Here is a 17,486-nt window from a genome sequence, read left to right on the forward strand (position 1 = left end):
TTGATTGAGGTCAAGTGTCTGAAAACAGCTGGTTTATATATTTTGTTCAATTGTTTAATTGTTTCAAGTGGACATCAAGTCTAGTCCCTGTTAGTATATCTTGACCAAAAGCAGAATTTCCCTCCCCATCAATAATGACATTCAGATATTCATTGACTATAAAGGACTTTGTGTGTTCAGAAAATCCATTCTTGCATTTATGTCAACTTTAAGTACATAATAAAAATATAGTTGACATGGAATGCATTCCGACTGCTCCCCTTAAGTAGATAGGGTCCTTGGGGGCGCCTGGGTGGCTCAGTTGGTTATGCGTCCAACTTCGGCTCAGGTCATGATCTTGTGGTTTGTGAATTCAAGACCCCATCGGGCTCTGTGCTGACAGCCCGGGAGCCTGGAGCCTGCTTCAGATTCTGGTGTCTCCTCTTCTCTCTGTCCTGCCCATGTTCATGCTCTGTCTCCCTCTGTCTCTCAATAATAAATAAACATTAAGAAAATTAAAAAAAAAAAGTAGGGTCCTTGTTTAGTGAAGGATTATTAATTTTTTCCATGTCAGAAACAATTGGATACAAGAATCTGAAAAGCAAGGTGGCAGAAATGGTAATCTTTAAAATATCAGGTAATATTTTGAAACAAATGATTTGAGATATCAACTTATAAGGGGTATGTTTTCAGCCATCCAGAAGAAAGAATGTTGCAAAGAAATTGGGTACTTGAAGCACCAAGCTATTTGTCATTCACAGCAAGATTGGGCAGGTTTCCTGATTACTCAGGCTCTGCCTATTTGATATTGCAGGCACAGCATTTTTAGAACAGTCCTGTAAACTCGACCTAACCCTTCTGAACAGTGGTTATGAAAACTGAACTTTTATATGACTATACAGTTAGCCTATGCACGGTGGAGTTTTTCTTACAGTTTTAGTTCCTTGAAAAAATGCCATTTGAAAATAAGAATTACCCTAAATACCTACATTGCTAACTTCTAATTGGCACAGAAATGTACCATCTGTTATTCATAGAGAAATACAGGATAATCTGCAATTTTTACATTTTTCCATTCATTTGAATCTGAATTCCTTGTGATAAAATATCCCAATTAACCATCAGTCACTGCTTGTGGAACAATGATACTGTACTCAGTATGTCAACAATTTTGTCTTCAGAGGTATAGCTATTTCATTAGCAGTTATTATTATATCAATACAGGAATACTTTTTCCCCTCCAGGTGCTCAAAACATTTAGAATACTCAGTTATCCTTTTGGAATGGGTATTCTGATTAAATCGTTGCCTATTATACATTAAAGTAGCCTATTAAATATTCAACTAACCACAGTTATGAGACTTTTTGGCTTTTTCTACATGTTCTGAGCCTCCATTCAGGAACTAATGTCTGTTTTTCTAACCTGTAATAAAATGGCCAAGGCTTCCTAGCCATCTTTAGGCACCCACAGTGTAATGATATCAGCTTCTCCATTTCAGGACGTCATTGTTCCTTCCTCAGCTGTGATATGGTGCTTCTTTTCTCCATCTATAGCTGATTGCAATTCCTGGTAACTTTTGGATTTTGCTTCTTTTTTTTCAAAGACTCTCGTGGAAGTTTCTTCAATAGCAGTGGTGAGGGAGACCCTGCTGTGGAAAGGAGGTGATTTGCAATGGATGAAACAAATCGTTTTTTTTTTTAATTTTTTATTAAAAAAAAAATTTTTTTTAACCTTTATTTATTTTTGAGACAGAGAGAGACAGAGCACGAACGGGGGAGGGGCAGAGAGAGAGGGAGACACAGAATCTGAAACAGGCTCCAGGCTCTGAGCAGTCAGCACAGAGCCCGACGCGGGGCTCGAACCCACATACTGTGAGATCGTGACCTGGGCCGAAGTCGGCCGCTTAACCGACTGAGCCCCGAAACAAATCATTTTTTGAAAAGCATCCCGCACGACATCTTCATTGTTCAGCTCTATGGGAGTCACAGTCTTGCCCACATTGCTAAGATTTGTGGTTTTCCAGGAATAAACACACACACACACATACACACACACACACACAAACAACTTCTTAATATTGCCAACTTGTCTACATTACAGGTCAGATTGGCTTTCTAAGCCAATCTCCAACTTGATTCTGTGACAGGTTCTAGTCCAGGAGAGTTCACTTTTCTTTTTTAAAAATTTAATTATTTTGAGAGTGGGGGGAGGGCAGAGAGAGAGGGAGAGAGAGAATCTCAAACAGGCTCCTTGCTCTTAGTGTAGAACCTGACGTGGGGCTCCATCCCACAAATTATGAGATCATGACCTGAGCCAAAATCAAGAGTTGGACACTTAACCGTTTGAGCCACCCAGGGCCCCGACAGTTCACTTTTCACCAAGGAAGTTTTGCATTGCAGGTACCACCTGAACAAGTTCACTCTCCTCTTTCTTCTCAACTCTTCAAATAGAATTAGATTGGTCAGCTTAGGGCCACTGCGTTGTACAATTCCCCGGGGCGCCATTCAATTGCAGCATAGTAAAATGGTGCCCTGGAGTTATCTGATACTACATCCTTGGGCCAGATTATCCTCAGATTCCCCAGGGCCAAATTGTTGATTACCTGTATGCACGAAATCTTGAGAATCATTATGGTTCTTTTGTATAATTAATTAACCTTGAGTTCTTCTTCAAGGGGGATGATCTTCTGCATTTTCAGAGTGCCAGCTTTTTCGTTATTCTAAAATCCTTCACTGAAGACATGTATATGAATACTTTTCATGAGATGAAAGTCTTCTTATCAGATGGCCTAGCTGCTTTTCAATATCCAGGAGGGTTTTGTCCCGTGTGCCTACAGTTGTCATATCTCAGATGGTGACAAACCACTGTTGCAGGTGCTCAGGCTGCAGGGCTTGGATCAATACGAGATTCTTCCCTTTCTCATAGACGAGAGCATGTCGAACAGCACATTGGCTTATCTCCAACTTCCCTTTAAACATCGACGTTACTTCTTTGGGGCCTGGTTTTTCTTTACTACATCTATGAGGAAACTTTATAAATCACATCCAAACAGACAGCCTGAGAGCTGAGTTGGGGCTAACATTTAGAGCAAAAGGAAATCCAATGGTGCTGAAACTATTTCTGTCCAGGAACAAACACGGAAAGGTCACAATTTATTTCAAGAACTCAATATAACATTAATAAAAACTCTGTCCCCGGAGCCTTGAACCCACAGCCTAAGGGTATATATTCCATGTGGGGTCACCCCTCAGTCCCAGAGGGCCTTGTGTGGGGACTTTGTGCATGAGGTGGGGGCACCTCCTTGTCAAAGAAGCTGATTTAAAAAAAATCACTATGACTTATTTGTCTTTAGATAGACCCAGTCCCTTTCTATTATTGTTACTATTTATTCTACCATCTTATTTTGTGTGCTTTCTTTGTGTCTTACTCTTTCTTTTTTTCTTTCTTCCTGCCTTTTTTTTTTTTTTTTTGGAATTGAATGTTTTTTCCCTGTGTTATTTTTTAAAATCTTTACTTATTTCTCTTCTTTTAATGATTACCTTGGAAATGTGTTACGAATAGTTAACATGTCAAAGATTAAACATATACTTATCATCCTCCCAAACATTACAGGGATATTTTAACTTCAGCCATTCATTTGACTCTGCAACGCTTATGATAAAATATCCCAATTAACCATCCATCACTCCTTGTGAGACAATGATACTGTATCCAGTATGTCCCTGATTTTGTCTTCAAACATCCTTGCCAGAAAATTGTTATTGTTTGGGGGATATTGATCCTTGCTTGTTTTGTTTAACCTGTAAGACATTATTATATTGTTTTACTTAAAGTTTGTTTAGATTCATGCTAATTGCCAACTTCTGTGCTTATCGTTTCTACTCACATCTTCAGACATCCCATCTTAGATAACGTTATGTAGAGAAATTTTTGCCCAAGCCCACCAGGAGACATGTAAGAATGTATACAGCAGCACCTCTATAATATCCCAAACTGAAGACAACCTAAATGTCCATCCAAGAGTCTAATTAATGGATAAAGAGTTCAATGGGCTGTGGGCCACTGCTGTGTGTGTGTGTGTGTGTGTGTGTGTGTGTGATATTTCTGGATCAAAGCATGAACAAGTCAGTGTGTGACCTCCAGCTTACTCACCCCCTTCCACGACCTCATCTTGGGATGGAGAAGTCCCAAGATCAAAGCAGCCCAGATTGCTGAGTTTCGTTCTAAGAAACTTACCTGAGGAGATGTCTGGATCAGCAGCAGATTTGTTCGAGGCAAGGAATCTACATTTGTGATGTGAAGTCACCCCACTTTTTAGGGTAGTTTGTCACTCCATATAGCCCTGCCTATGTAGACTAATATACATACTTTTACAAGGCTTCTTTTGTCTTCACTCAATATTTGATAAAGTCAACTTTGAAGGCCCGCATTAAAAATTCTAGACAATGCAACGCATAAAGAAAGGTGCCTTTCAAGACAGGTGTAAGTCAGTCATGACTATTTCCAAATTCTTCAGGTTTGAAGGGTAATGAAAATTGATACGCTGAACTGCTGACCTCTTGTTATTTCCAGAGAAGAGGGAGTGGGCAGAGATCAGCGGGCATTCATTAGAATCAGCTGGATGGGGGTTGGCCCGGGGTGGCCTTGTCATCCCTGGCCTGCTTCACATCGTTGTGGAACTTGACCACAGGAGTAGGTCTGGGCTCCCCAGTGAAGTCGAACATTCCTTGTCAGGGATCGTGGTGTCTCTTACAACTCCTGCCATCCCCATCCTGGTTCCGGGCCCGTGCGCCATCCAGAGGTCCTTGTTGCTTTGAGCTCAGGAAGCCTACCTTCCACTGCAGCTGAAATTCTTGACAGCCGCTGCATCCTCCCTGCCTTCTCCCACCTTGCCATGCACCTTTGGCCTGGGGGCATGCCAAACAAGACCCAGGGGACGCAGTTTTCTAAGAAAAGCTGACTTCTCCAGCAGGGGGGATTTGCCAGCCGTTGGATGTCATGCGAGACAGATTGCAGACGCCCTGCGTCCGTGGCCATCGGAATCAGAAATGCTTGCCTGCCAATCAGCATTACGGCGAAGAGCTGTGACATGACAGTTGTCTGACTTGTGTTAATACGTCCTAATCTTGCAAACTAATTTTTTCCCCCACTTGGCCGGCCCCGCATTGTGTTCGGCCTGCCAGGGCTCGAACCATCCATCAATCTTAGTTAGTGGCCCACTTCTACCCTGCAGCTGAGAGTGTCCCTGATCTCACTGACACGCCCGCAACCCCCTCGACAAAGCTTCCTTTGCAGCCAGCTCTGTAAGAATGCTGTCATCCGGCTCAGAACAAAGATGCACGTCCTTATCCAGGAGGGCCGACACATGGCCATTGTCTGGCAAGGTTTTTCAGGATGGCTTTTCTGGGGAAGAAAAAATTCCCTGTGGCATAAGGACAGCATTGTGAGCCCAGTTGTCACTTACGAGCCAGTGAAACACGCTAAATTTGTTGGAGTCAAGCTCACTGACCTTTCTTTGGACTTAGTTTCCCCATCTGGACGTAGAGGTCTGGGCTGCATGATCTCTGAGGCATTTCTTGTCTCTGAAATTTGATGACTTCAGTCATCCTGCAGCTCAACTGTTTCTCCTGTGTCAGGTAATAGTGACTCTCTGGGTTCCCTTTGGCTTATTATTTTAACATTTTTGAGGTGCAGCGGATGTTACAAATCCCTTGAGAATCTGATGAGAGATACAAACTTCCTCCCTAGAGAAGGTACTAGCAGTATATTTCCTAACATTTCCTGAGGGCTGTAACCCTGAAAGCCCCTTCATGGCTCCTAAGCTGACAATATTTTTTGTTTTATGTCTTACTCTGATTTTATTTCTTACCCTGCCATTTACTTTATTTTCAAAGTTGCCAATGAGTTTTAAATTCATTTTTTTTGCATTTTCCCCAAATTAATGTTTTGAAATATGGCAAGACTACAGAAAAGTGGAGAGAATGATACAATGGCTATCCGTATATCCTGCAACTAGATTCACCAACTACGGTACTTGCAATCTTCTCCTTCCCCGCCTCCCCACCCCTCCCCTCCCCTGCCTCTTCCACCCACCCCCTCCTTCTCTTCTTCTCTGTCTTCCTCTCTTCTTCTTCCTCCTTCCTCTCCTCTCTTCCTTCCCTCCTCTCTTCCATCCTTTTCTTCTGAATCATTCAAAAATAAGTTGCAGAGATCATTTAAATACTTTCTAAATGCAGGTGGGCCGTCCATTTGAGATGGGGACATAGATAACTACAACTATCTTTATCTGGGAAGTCCTCCTGGAAAAGAATGCATGCACTTTGGGACTAGCGTACCCTCAGACTCAGCCTCACCCGGCCCCTCTATCATGGAACAGAGGCATCCAAGTGCATGACCAAGAACATTTATCAGATGTTTCTTAAGCACCTCCTTTGCTGCAGGCCCTGGGCTGGAGGCTCGGTCTTTGGAGATTAATAAAACCCAGCCTCTTCCCTTTCCTCTTTGCTGTTTTGTTGGGGGTCAGGGAGGCAGGGGGGTATGACAAGGACACACACGATTGCAGTAGAAGCAGACCTGCTCAGTGCCACATTTGAGTCTGAGATAAGATGCTTTGGGGCGGGGGGAGAGAAAACACTTCCACTGAGGTAAGGGGCTGGGGAGAGGCTGGTAAAATCATCACGAAAGGGATGCCATCTATCCAGTTCTAGAAGGACGAGCATTTGGTGTAGGTCGCTGTGCAAGAAAGGCACGGGGATGGCTTGGAACAGGGTGCTAGGAACAATGAGGGGTTCAGTTCTCCTTTGGATTTGTTGGGATCATTTTTCTTGCGACTGGCCTGTCTCCAGATGAGTCCACGCCCCCTCCCCAACGCCTTTTGGGGGCATCCCCGAGAGGAACTGGTGCTTATTGCTGGAGCTCTTCCTCCTCTAATGATGTGAGAGAGGAGCCGGGTCCTTCTCCTCATGTGACGCTTGGCTAAGGAGCAGGTGATGTCTGTGGCTGCTGAGCAGGCTGGCCTCCCTCCCTGGGCTTGACCCCCCTGCCTTTACCACAACTGCCAGTCACGACTGTTCACCAGTTGTGAAATCCACTGGAAGGCACGGAGCACTTGTGATTTTCTCATGAGCCACAAGAGGGGGAACTATGAACACAAATGAGAAAAAAGACTTCGCCAAAAGGGAAAAAAAAAAAAAAAAAAAAAAAAAAAAAAAAACACCCAGCTGGGAAATGAACAGCTTTTCTGAGGCCCTCATTCCTGATGCCAGGCTAGCAGTTTCAATCTGTTCTGCTTCTCTATCTCTGTCTCTCTCTGTCACTGTTCTTTCTCTGCCCCTCTCTCACTTTGTCTCTCACTTTCTCTCGAGAATTTCTTTGGGAAAGATGCAAATCCGTTTTGCTGCCTCTAGGCTCAAAACTCCGTTGCATAATTCCAATAGGGGGAAAGTCCAAGATCTGAAGGGGTTTGACTTTAATTTTCATATCAGTCAGTGTGGAGGTTTAGCAGGTAAACTCCTGTCTCCTCACAAAAACAACCTAAATGGACACCGTGCGGCTTCAATCATACTGAGAGTTAATACTCGTATCACCCTCTGTGCACCGGGAAGTGTTCTAAAGTCTTTCCATGGATGAACCTCATTAATCCTCCTAGATACTCGCTGGGTTAGGTATATCATTATCACCATTTGCTCTGAGGCACAGAGATGCCCAAGAGCTTGGTCAATGTCACACAGTGTCAGAGCTGGGGTTTGAATCAGGCAGTCTCGTTCCAGACCCTCTGCTCTTAACCTCTTCACTGTAGCTGGATCTCAAGATTAATGAGTGCATGGCGTTCTGAGCACGAGAAGTGATGGCCCTGATACAGCCTGTCGCGGTTAAGACAGATCGGGAGGCATATTTTAGGAGTGATAGTTGAAATTGGGGAGCTGTGGCCGATGAAAGTAACCAGCGATGGAAATAAGATCGTATGAATGAGGTTGGTTGAAGCAAGGGAAGGAGTGTAATGTGGCAAACATGAAATGAAACAAAACAAAACAACCTGAGCGCGGAGGCCAGGAAAAGTGTTCTCAAATATTTGCAGGGATTCTGAGAACTCTTTTAGCTTCCAGAAGCTCTGTGACCTTCATCCGAAGGCTCAGGGAGCTTTCCTGGGCATGGGGACCCTTGAGGGCTTATTTGGCCCAGGTGTTCAGATTCTGATCTGTCCCCAGTCAGATGGGTAACCCATGAGCTTGAAGGAGATTGACCCAAGGTCCTTTGTACCCCCTTTGCATCCCACTCAGCTGTCCAATAAGAGCTTACTTTCTAAGGGTGTGGGATTATGTTGTGTATGTCAGTGATGAAAAGCAATCTGAGATTTACTCACACATCATCGCAGACATACCAGGACTGTCCTTTTCTTTTTTAAAATACTGTTTTGGGGCGCCTGGGTGGCGCAGTCGGTTAAGCGTCCGACTTCAGCCAGGTCACGATCTCGCGGTCCGTGAGTTTGAGCCCCGCGTTGGGCTCTGGGCTGATGGCTCAGAGCCTGGAGCCTGTTTCCAATTCTGTGTCTCCTTCTCTCTCTGCCCCTCCCCCGTTCATGCTCTGTCTCTCTCTGTCCCAAAAAAAAAAATAAATAAACGTTGAAAAAAAAAATTAAAAAAAAAAATAATAAATAAAATACTGTTTTATTACTATAAACACAATGCATGTTGGCTATTGAAAAAATTTTAAATTACAGAAAAGTATGGAGAAGGGTATCTCACATTGTCCTACCATCCTGAGAAAGTCAGTGTTAACATGTTATTATATTTCCTTCTGGTCCTTTTTTTATTCTCCTGCATATATTCTTGTCCATAGTTTTCTTAACAGTCCTGCAAGGGGTCCTTCCTGGAAGAGCTATAAAGAAATGTCACAGTCCATTATGGGGCATGAGCCAGAACTTCCTCCAGCCTCAGAAGAATGGTCTCTGGTGGAAATATTTCAAAATCATTCTGAATAAGAGGAGTGATGTGATTTCTTCTAGGGTCTCTGGGAGAGGGCAGGGATTTTTAAGGTACAGAACAGAGTGTGGACTATTCAGATTTTATAATACCAGAAGGGAAGACTAGAGACTGTGGTGGGCCAGGCTCTAGGCTGGGCACTTTACTCACTCATTCATTTATTCAAGAAACACCTGACTGCCTACAGTGATGAGTCCTGGAGGTGTAATGGAGAACACATTGGGCATGCATGGATCCTGCCCCATGGGAAAAAAATAGTCTCAAGAAGGAGGCTGGCAGGAGGGCACAGCCAGATAATAGAAGAAGGACCTGGTTTAGCCTGAGGCAAGGGTGAGGGGGGCCAAAAAAACCTTGCCCTACAGAAGGGGGACTGAGTCTATGTTCTAAAGACTTCCTTTAATCTTCCCACTCTGCCCTATAGCAAGGATACCACACCAGCAGAGAGGGCCAACTTCTCATGGGCTTTTTAACTCCTAAGATCCTAATATAGTCTTTGAAGTTTCCACAGAGTAGTGAAAGGGACATAAAAAATAATCAAGATGAAAGAAGTTACAAGCTGAGATTGAAACATAAACAAAGAACTGTGGGGATCCAGAATTGGAAGGAGCTATGTCTTGATGGGTAGGGAAAACTTCATAAAAGAGGTGATGTTTGATATGGGTTTTAAAGGATGAATAGGAGTTTGCCATTCAAAAAGTGTGGAGAAAGATAATTCAGGAGTAGTGGGAAAAACATATTAAAAAGTCACTGAGGTATAAGACAGCCTGACATGCCAGGGGAATAGGGGTGATGAAATGGAGTAGGGGGAATGGTGAGGTGGGGAAAGGACATGCACTTGAAAAGGTAGTCTAGCTCCAGGGCCAAAATCTTTGGGTGTCAGGCTAAGAAGCTTGACCTTTTATCTGCGAGGAAGGGGGGATTAGCAGAGTTTTTCTATTTAGTATATGTGCTGCCAAAGCGAGCATGAGAGTTTTTCTATTTAAACTTAATTTCTTTGTTACATGAGAAAATATATTTATTTTGAAGAATTAGATAATACAGATATACAAAAAAAATCATTTGTAATACCACCAAAGATAACCTCTGGTAGCAAATTTTTTTTTTTTATAAATTTTTTTTTTTCAACGTTTTTATTTATTTTTGGTACAGAGAGAGACAGAGCATGAACGGGGGAGGGGCAGAGAGAGAGGGAGACACAGAATCGGAAACAGGCTCCAGGCTCTGAGCCATCAGCCCAGAGCCCGACGCGGGGCTCGAACTCACGGACCGCAAGATCGTGACCTGGCTGAAGTCGGACGCTCAACCGACTGCGCCACCCAGGCGCCCCTGGTAGCAAATTTTTTAAAAATTTTTAAATGTTTATTTTTGAGAGAGAGAGAGACAGAGCGAGAAAGAGTGGGGGAAGGGCAGAGAGCGAGAGAGAGAGGGAGACACAGAATCCAAAACGGGCTCCAGGCTCTGAGCTGTCAGCACAGAGCCTGACGCAGGGCTCAAACCCACGAACCATGAGATCATGACCTGAGTCTAAGTCGGATGCTCAACCGACTGAGCCACCCAGGTGCCCCTCCACTGGTAACAATTTGATCTATGTTTATAGACCTGAATTCTGTCAGTCCATTTATCTATCTTTCTCTCAATATACCTTTCATCAATTTATGTTTTAAATAAGACCATCCTGGGGCCCCTGGGTGGCTCAGTCGGTTAAGCATCCAACTCCTGATTTTGGCTCAGATCATGATCTCACAGTTCATGGGGTCGAGAGGGCTCTGTCCTGACATTGTGGAGCCTGCTTGGGATGCTCTCTCTCTCCCTCTCTCCCTCTCTGCCCCTCCCCAAACTCTCATGAGTGCTCTCTCACCCTCTCTGTCTCAAAAATAAATAAATAAAACCTTAAATAAGACCATACTATGCATACCATTACTTATTCAGCTTTAAAAAAATAAATTAATATATGACAGGCATTTCTTTCATTTTCTATGATGGGCATTTTTTCATTGTCTTCAAATATATCCCTTGGTCTCATCCTTCTTATGGCTGCAGAGTATTTTATTGAGCAGATGCACATCTAGATTTTAGTTAACCCGTCCTCCGTTATTGGGGATTTGTTTGATTTCCAATTTTCTCTACTGTAAACAATTCTGTAACAAAAATATTGTGTAGTTTTCTGATTCTTTCCTTTGGATAAATCCACAGGAGTGTAATTTATGGTTTCTTAGAATGCTGGATGTGTAAATGTCCAGGAAAGGTTTTAAATAGACGTGGCTGTAAGATTTTTATGTAGAAAGATCATTCTGGGAGCTGGATGTTGGTAGAAGTCAGGGAAAAAGCTGCTGCAAGAATCTGAGTGAGGGACGATGAGGACTTGAAGCAGAGAAATAAAAGAGAAATTTAGGAGATAAAGGTCCATAGAAATAGGGGATTAAGAGGTACAAATGTCCAGTTGCAAAAATTTTTAAACGTCAATAGAAATATTTGTAATTTGATACTGGTGACAGATTCGGGGAGTGTAAATGCGAATATTTAAGAGGAAAAATTTTAAGGCAGTGATATTCTCTTCTTTAAAAAATAGAGGAAGAAAAGGTTAATATCTACCAATGTTATGGGCTTAATTGCGTCCCTCACCACCCCCTACCCCACCACCAGTTTCCTATTTTGAAGTCCTAGCTTCTAGTACTTTAGCATGTGACTATATTTGGAGTGGGGTCTTTAAAGAGATAATCACATTGAAATGAGGTCGCTAGGGTGGGCCCTAATCCAATATGGCCGGTGTCCCTATAAGAAGAGGAAATTTGGACACAGGTAGATGCAGAGAGAAGGCCATTTGAAGACACCGGGAGAGACACGTACAAGCCAAGCAGAGGCCTCAGAAGCAAGCGACCCTGCCAATATTTTGATTACTGACTTCTGGCCTCCGGAACCGTGAGAAAATAAATTTCTCACCCAGTCTGTGGTGTTGTGTTATGACAGCCTTCACAAACTAATATCACTTTAAAAAAAGAAAAAAAAAAACAAGGAGAAGAGAGAGGAGTAGGTTGTAATTTTAAAAATGTATTTGAATCCTCCTTCTACACTTTCTTCTGAGCCACTAATGGCTTTGTAATATTTCTGCAGAAAAGGAGCTCAGCGGTATAATCAAATTCTCTTTACTAAAGATATAAAAATAGTACAACTAATCAAATCAAAATGGTGTTATCAAAGGAATTCCCATCAAGTTTTCTAACCATTTGCTAGATAACTCTCTCATTTGATTAATTTTTTTCTTTTTCTTTTTTTTTTTTTTACAAGCAATTGATCTTTGTAAATTTTCTGTGTGCTAGCAAGTTTAAGTGTTTTAGTGTATAATTATCCTACATTGTGTTTGTGAACATCCAACAAGCTGCCCTCCATTCTTTGTAGACAATTTCAGCCTTGGGTTTGTTTACCTATGATTATTAACATATTGAAATGAAACTGCAGAATTCAGATGATGTATTTCAAATTGATATGTCGAGAGGTTTCAAGAGGAAATTAATGTAGCCAATAAAATAATTTCTATGATCTCCAGGCACTTGATAGTAAGAATGTTATAGAAATTTGTTAATGAGGTTATTAGAAACTTATTTATATCTGCCCCAAGTATTTCTGCTAAAACATTCTCTAAAGTGTTAGCAGTCAAGAAAATCTGCTAACTTCGGATGAAGTTGACACATGACACTCTCCTTGTGTAATGGCTACTTCTGGGGAGTCATGAGCTGGAGAGGGTCTGTGGGCCCTGGCCATTTCAGAGGAATCTGACTCAATAATCTCTTAAGGATGAGTAGCCTTTACTGGACGCTGATGGGACAAGCTATATAAGTTTTTGGGAAACATTTTGTTCTAAACTGAGTTCCATTGGAGTCTGGAGATTGGAGAAGCTATTTTGAACTTCCCCGTGCCTTCTCTGTGCTACAGAAAGTCGATGGTGGCCTGGGGCTATGATATATCTATGACTTAAGCTCAGAACATCAGCTTCTTGACCATAGGCTGGTTCCAAGCCACTAACATTTCCAATGTTAGAAAGTACCAGGTTCTGGCCAGGGTATGTCCTGGGCACCAGCAATACCAAAAGAGATGAGTCACTCTTTACTCAAAAAGCTCACAATACTATTAACACCTTGATCATTGTCCACACAGAACATGAGAGCAGGATGATAGTCTAGAAAACATGTTTCCTGATCAAACACATGTAAGATGTTTAGAAATGCCATAAGTCTATTCCTTTCTAAGAGTCATACTACATAAGAACACACAAATTATTCTAGTGTAAAAACACCTATGTGACAATTTCTAGGTAAAATATCTAGAAATGTCTCAAGGAATCCAAAGGAGAAGATACTGACTTTGTGGTGCCTTTCAGTTCTGGGATTTCTGCTGCCCTTGGTCCTCTTGGTAACTTTGTCAAAGTTACATCTCACCTAATCTTTTGCCCAGTGTGCGGGAGTACTCAATTATGCAGCAAGTGTTTAAATAGGCCAAACCTTTTTACAAAGATCCCAAGGGCTTCTTTGAATTCTTTTCCTGTTACAGGAGGTTTTATTGTTTCAAATATTGCTTACAGTCAGTGCGTCACTGGCTGGGAATCTTTGGTTAACCTGAGATTTCACAGTAATAGGAACTGATTGAGTCTCTGGGGTTCATTGTACACATTGTCGGTTGGGTTTTCACTCAGGTTTATAAGGACGATTACAGTCCTACTGGTTTTAACCTCTCATTAGACGATGGACTCCCTGAAGGCAGGGACGGAGGCTTCTTTTTTTATCTGTATTTGTTTCCCCGTGTATTTAGTTCCCCCACTAAATCCCCTCCTTCCCTCTATGAGGCATAGAGAATTTTCCATATCTGGTGTCAAAGGAATAATTTCTTTCAAGGCTGTGAACTAGTAGTGTCTGCTTGTCTGAATGTGTTCATCAAGGTCATAGCATCTTTTCTCCTATCGCTTTTATCTTTAAGCTTAGATATTCCCCTTTTCTTGACTAAAGTCTAGGCGGAAGAAAGTTCTAGAAAACCTCAGACTTGACCAACTTTCTATTTGCTTAGCCTACTTACGACTCAGCAATTGCTGTAATAACATCGTCCCAGTGTTAATTTCCCATTGCGTTTCTTGGGACTCCAGCTCCCTTCCTGCCTCATCACCACCCACTCCCTCAAACCTCATGTGAATAACTAGCACTCTACTAAGGTTAGCTAATGGTGATGAAGAAGGAAAAATGAGCGTTTGTAACACTTAGCACTAATAATACTGAAAACTTCTGTGTGGATATCAAGGTGCTTCTTTCTTCTCCCTCATCGCCTCATGTTTTTGACGCTTTTTAAATTGGAAATGGCTCTGTCTTGGGAAAGCATGGAGAAAAATCAGACAAGGCTAAGGTTTTTTCTGTAAATGTCCAGCAGCCCCAACTCAGTAAGCTGGGTCTGCTTCCTCCCAACTGGGGCGGCACTGTTCAGCTAACCAGCCTTGTGTTCGAGTCTCTCTGGGGCTCAAGGAATGGTCACTTCCTCGTTCATCCGTTATTCATAATTTGTTCAGTATGACCTGTGGGAGAAAAACAAATGAAGCCAAAGTGGCACCTTCCCTCAAAGGGCTCACAGTCCAGTGGTGGAGGCAGACACCCCAGCAGAACATGGCAGTGCTAAGCGTGTAAAAGGAAAAGGAGGGGTGGCCGTAAGCACAGAAAGGATGCAGCCTGGGGTTGTGTGTGGGGGGGGGAGGGAGTTAGAGTCAGCATCTTCATTAGCTGTTAAAGAAGGACTCAGCACGATTGTTCTGTAAGGCGGCAGATAGTATATTATTTGGGCTTTGGGGGCCATACAGCTGCTATCACAACTGCTCAACCCTGCTACTGTAGCAGGGAGCAATCGTAGACAATATATAAGCAAATGGGTGTGGCCGACGCTGTGGTCCAATAAAACTTTATTTATTCATACATAAACAAGTAGATGGAATCAGCCTGCAGGCCATAGTTTGCCGACTTCTACAGCAACAAATAGCTATGGAATGCATACTGTGTGCCAAACACAACACACACACACACACACATTCTCAATCTTTACAGTTGCCCTGTGATGTAGGTGTCATAATCTCCATTTCATCATTGGAGAGGTTGAGGTATTAAATAGGCTAAACTTACACCCAAGGTGAAACAGCTGGTGAGTGGGGATTCCAAGTCTAGGTTGGCCTGAGGGTCCACCCTGTACGACCACTCTACGCCAAGCAAGAATAGGAGGAAGTAGGTCTTGAGGCCGAAGGAACAGCAAAAGCAGAGGTCCAAAGGCAAGAGACAGTATGATGAGCGCATGAAGGGTAAGTCGGAAGCAGAGTGGCAGGGAATGGTAAGAAAGTGTTGTATGGTGGGGGGTACTTTGAATGCCATGGTGAGGATTGTTAAATATACAAGGTCGCACCAGCTCCGGGTAGTGGGGGGGGGGCAACGAACCCATTATTCTGAGTTTGACCCTTCTTGTTTGCATTCCTGGGAGCAATGCCTTAGCTGGAGGGAGGCAGGAATGAGTTCCAGGTTCCTGCAGAGGCAGGGGAAGGGGCAGGATAGGAGAGCCTTTTGACAGATTCTGCCTGACCCCAGAAGCTCTTGAAGGGTTGGGGGGCAGTCTCAGAGGGTCCCACCCACCTCCCTCCTGATGCCAGCCTGTTTGGCTTGGCAGGGGTGAAGAACACAGTTTGCCCATAAGGCCAAAATTCCTCTGCCAGATGCGAGGTTTAATAGCCATCAGAGCCCCGTAGCTGGGAGAGTTTATAAATTCCCATACTTATTACACGCGAGGCACAAGACTGTTTATTGAGGGCTTTTTTTTTTTTTTTTAATTAAAGCTCCAGCTCCAGCCCCACCCACACCGTTACCTTAACAGAGTGAGTTATTTCTCTCTCCATCTTGTTAATGGGCTACAGTCACCCCGGTCTCTTGCCTCAGGCGCAGGGAGAGCTCTGCTGGAAATAAAAGTGTCCAGCTTGGAAGGAACAGCCAGCTGCAGGCCAGGCTGGGCCAGTAATTGGCCGAGATGATACTGGAGGCTCGGCTAACAGGCCCAAATTGGTCCCTAATCAAGTCCGACCTGAGAGCTGCTCACTTCCCGGAGCTGCCAATTTTCCTCTCGGAGAGCCCGAGCCGTTGGGCGGGCTTCCGGGCCGCCTGTACAAATGGCGCTACACTGGTTAAGGGCAGGAACACAAACCCTCTTCAGAATCCATTAGAACATGTCACCTGCTTTGTCCTGGAAGAGGTTCGGCTTCACTCATAGCCTTGGTTTCCTGGTGCCAAGGCCTCAGCCTAGCTTTGGGGAACTCTGGAGAGGCTGGAAGCCCATGTAATGCCAGCCTTGCAGGCGATTATAATAATCACCTCATCTCCCCTTGCACTCCATGTGCGTCAGAGGACTCTTCACACACGGGCCGAGGATTACTGTGTGGATTGGCCTAGCAAGTGTTGTAATCCCTCATTTTGCAGATGAAGGAAAATCCCGATTGTGCAGATGAGAGGGAAGTCTCCATTTGGGGGATGAAGAAACAAAAACTCGGCCAAGTCAAGCAACCTGCCCGAGGTCTTGCGGCAGCTGGTCCTCTGTGGAGCTGAGACTGGACTCTAAGGCCCCTGGCTCTTGATCTGGACTCTTCGTCTCTGGTGCTTTTCTTCTAGGAGAACTAGCAGATTTACGCATTTCTGGGCAGGTGTACTCCAGTTAAGGGGGCCCCGGGACTGGCTTAGCCACGGGCTAGGAGTGGCAGTGGAGAGTCGTGTTGCTGGGACAGGCAGTGGCCTGTGGGGAGGGAATGTCACAGGGGTGAGGGCCTGAGGGTGTGTACAGGAGTAGAGAGATGGGCATTGTTGCCAGGCAACTAATCCCACACTGCCCCGGTTACCTAGGTGATGGTGGAATGAACAAGATCTGGGTGATACCAAGGCTAGTCTGGGTATGAATTCCAGTCCTTCACTGTATCCAGGGCTTGGAGGAAGGAGACCTCTTTCTCCTGCTGGTTATCTTCCTCTGGTACCTGGTTCTCCCCTCAGCACCAGGATGCTCCTTCCCTCCAGTTATCACCTCCATTTCCTTTATTCCAGGAATGAAAGTACTTACCGATTTCCCCTCCACAGCTCACCTCAGTGTCTGCCTCAGATTCTGGGACTTGGAAGACAGGGCCCAAGCAAAATAAGGCCAATGTACATTTGTGATTTTTCTGGTAAATGGGAAAGCTGTCCTGGGTCTTCACATTCATTAACTCATCTAATATGAGAGGTGGACTGGCGCTGGCTCAGGCTGGCTTGCGAGAGCCAAGCGGACGCATTCGGCATCCAGCGACGCCATGTTGGCAACTTGAAGCGGCTGGGGTGAGAGTATTTACACGACGGGAGCCTATCAGCCAGGGCTTTTTGAGTTCAGAAAGCTGGTTGTTGAACATTTACCGGCACGCCATTGCCATCCTTTTCAGAACTCAGTGAGAAAAGTATTGCTTTTTTCAATTGCTTAGTTTTTCAAAAGCGAGACTCCACAGGCAT

The sequence above is a fragment of the Leopardus geoffroyi genome, chromosome D1, assembly GCF_018350155.1.
Source record: "Leopardus geoffroyi isolate Oge1 chromosome D1, O.geoffroyi_Oge1_pat1.0, whole genome shotgun sequence".
Classification (NCBI taxonomy): domain Eukaryota; kingdom Metazoa; phylum Chordata; class Mammalia; order Carnivora; family Felidae; genus Leopardus; species Leopardus geoffroyi.